Source organism: Eurypyga helias, unplaced genomic scaffold (assembly GCF_000690775.1).
Source record: "Eurypyga helias isolate BGI_N326 unplaced genomic scaffold, ASM69077v1 scaffold23133, whole genome shotgun sequence".
In the NCBI taxonomy this organism is placed as follows: Eukaryota; Metazoa; Chordata; class Aves; order Eurypygiformes; family Eurypygidae; genus Eurypyga; species Eurypyga helias.
This window is the reverse complement of record NW_010242168.1, coordinates 11,695-14,929: the sequence shown is the minus strand read 5'-3', so window position 1 is coordinate 14,929 and position 3,235 is coordinate 11,695.

Here is a 3,235-nt window from a genome sequence, read left to right as displayed (position 1 = left end):
GGAAGAACTTCTTCCTGATATCCAATCTAAGCCTCCCCACTTTCAATTTAAACCCGTTACCCCTTGTCCTGTCACTACAGCCCCTATGGGCAAGTATTTGTGCAGGCTGCAATCACACCTTGAAATTGCAAGGCAGAAAACATGTTTTGTATCCATTCCTGGGAGAGGCTGAGGGATGGAGTTGCAGGGAAAAGTTTTGCTCTGGTAGAATAAACCTTGTGATGGTTGAAGGATGGGAGATCACCTTGAATAACCTCAGAAGAGATTCCACACTTGGGAATCATCTCAAGACTTTCAAACAGCCTCTGTTACCTGGATGCTATCATTCTAGTGAGCAGGGAATCTTTGAAAATGAACAGCAGTAAAATCAACTTTTAAAGAAAAAAATAGAGAGAAATTTTAGAGTGTGGAGAAGATGAGAACTATTTTAAGTAAGTTTTTGTTACCTCAGAAGTTACACCTGTTTCCAGGAGAGATGCAACCACATAAGCTGTCAGGGAGATCTTACCATGGATTCCACCCTAAGGGCAACAAGCACAAAACCACTGGATGAAAACTAGAGAAAGGGACACTGGATACAGAGACTCCTGAAGCAAGACAAACAATCCATTTGCTTAGTGCCAAACCATTGCTGCAGGAGATCGGTCCTTATCAAACTGCCCGGAGCCAGGCACCGCTCCGGACCACCCTGTTCTCAGAGCCAGCTGGGGGGGAGCAGCAGCCCAGAGCAGCCCAGCCGCCCCCTTCTCCTGCCCACCAAGGACCCCGACACAGGTGGATGCACAGCACCCCCCTGCCTGCAGCCCCCAGGAGCCCTCCTTGAGACCCGGATGTCTCATTTGGGAATGTTCTTCCCCGGCACAGCCCTCCGTAGGTGCGGGTGTGCAGCCCTGGGAGGAGAGAGGCTGTCCTTGGAAAAACTGCCCCCGTCATGCTAATCCGTGCTACTTCTCATCCTGGAGTAAGAGCTGATGTGCTCAGTGCAAACAGGCAGAGCCAGGAGCCACGAGACCTCCACACTTGGCACGTACTACCCTCCTTCGGGACACGTACTCACTGTCAGAACCTCAGCTCGGAGGTTCAGAGCCGCTCTCTGCCGGATCCCGGGGGCAGGTTACCGCTGCTGGCCAGGCTCCCGCTGCCTGCTGTAAACGCGACGTCAGTCACGGACCGGGATCTCGGGACTGTCCTGCTTTCACAGTTCTCACTGAACTGTGGAGTCAGGGAGTCAAGACAGGGAACCCTCTCCACAGCAGAAGGATCTCACCCAAACCCTGTAAAGCCCCCAGTTAACGAGAACTAAACAACTAATTCAGCAGTACCACGGGCACCGTGGTGTGTCACCAGGGCGCACCGCCCCAGCTCCCTCATCCCTACCCTTCGTTCAGGGCCTCTGTTGCAGGACCAAGCCCGGGGATCCTGGGCAATGCTGTTGGGAACGGGACCTTTAGGGAGTCTGCGCTGTGCCAGTCACTAGCGAGAGAGAATGTTCACAGCCCAATACCCCCTGGTCCCGCAGCCTGCCCGTGAGCAGCAGTTACGCACGGGCAGCCGCACGCGAGAGGCGAGCACCACTCCAAAGGCTGCTGCGGCAGGTGCAGCCTTGAAGGTAACAAAGCCGAGCAAGGGAACGCAATCCTCCAAGAAACAAGCAATTCCTCTTTACGGGCTTACCAATTCAGCTGTGGGCAATCAGTCTTTGTAAAGTGGCTGCTGCTTAGCGCACAGAATTCACTTGTCCTTCAGTTGGCACCAGGGTGAAACTGCCCTCCTCTGCCTGACTGTGTATTTTCTCACTCTAATTAAATGTGATGTGCAGCTGCAGTAAATATTTGTGCAGTCATAGCTCCTGTTATAATCACCAAAAACCCCAGCTTCAGCAGGGAATGCATATGCATTCTAGTCTAGTCTGTAGCTGGGCTGGTATTTGTAACTGGATACAAATTCACAAAAGCCAGGAATTTAACAGACTAAGAGGAGAAAACAAAGTTAACCCTACTTTTCATGGAAAATATGTGTTATTCATATACATAGGCAGACTTGATGGGCTGAATTGAGGAAATAATCTAATTGCCACTAGATGGCACCTCTCAATTACTAATCTATGAATTCAGGATTGCTTTTTTTGTTTTAGGAAAAAAAAAGATACTTCCTGTCTTTGCTAACATAACACTACATAATCATGCTTGCTTTCTATTTTGAAATCAGACAGGCTAAAAAAATACACATAGGAAAAAAAAGGAATTTTTAACAAAAAATGCACCATCTGCGCGTGCAAACCTAGCTTGATTCTGTCACATCTACAACCAAACCAGGTTAACAACCAGCATCACAGATGGTTTCTTTATATAAACATGTACATCTCCCCACAGTGACTCTTTCAGCTGCTTCCCGAAACTGCTGGCACTGCGCTACCTCGTTTCCTAGGCGATAGCTGTGCCTCACACAGCCTGGACGTTACGCAGCTGGAATGGATTTCAGAAGATGCCATCCCCTGCCTGTGGCTGTTTCCAACACCAACAAGGAATGCAGCAGTGGACAGCCATGTCTCCACCAAAGCACAGCAACAGATGGGTATTAATACATGCTCATGCAGCTGGTCTTTTCCTCAGATGATCACATCTGCTGTTTTAACTTGCTCAAATCCCACATAAGGCTATATGACAAATACTGTGGTGACCTGCATACTACGGCACAGGGATGTAGTCAAGGCAAGAGAGCTGGAATTGGATCTTTCTGCATGAACTGACAGAAACAACTAAAACACAAACCATAAAACCATTGTGGGGTGCCACGCTTATTCTCCCTCAACAGTTACGTATCAGGTCTCTGCAAACAGGTGTATTTTCCTAATTCTTGTATGTCCCAGCTCCCTTGAGATGGGCACTTGAGCTGGATCCTGTTCTTCTACTCCCAGCAGTGAAATGTGTTTCAGACCAAGCTGCAAACCTATTGCTACCACACTGAAAACAGATACCTGCCACCTTCCAAGAAGTTCCACACCATCAAACTTGGAAGCCAAATTTATTACGATGCCTAAGAACATGCTACTCTCTGGCACAGCTCACAAAGCTTCTCAGGAGCTCAGCAGCAGTGGGGTTTAACACCAGCTAGACTGTTGTCGTTTAACCTCGGCTAGCAAAAATATCACAAAGCCACTCTCACACCTCCCCCCGCCTTCCTCCAGTGGAGGGGGAGAATCAGCAGAAAAAGACAAGGGAGCTTTTAAAATTGA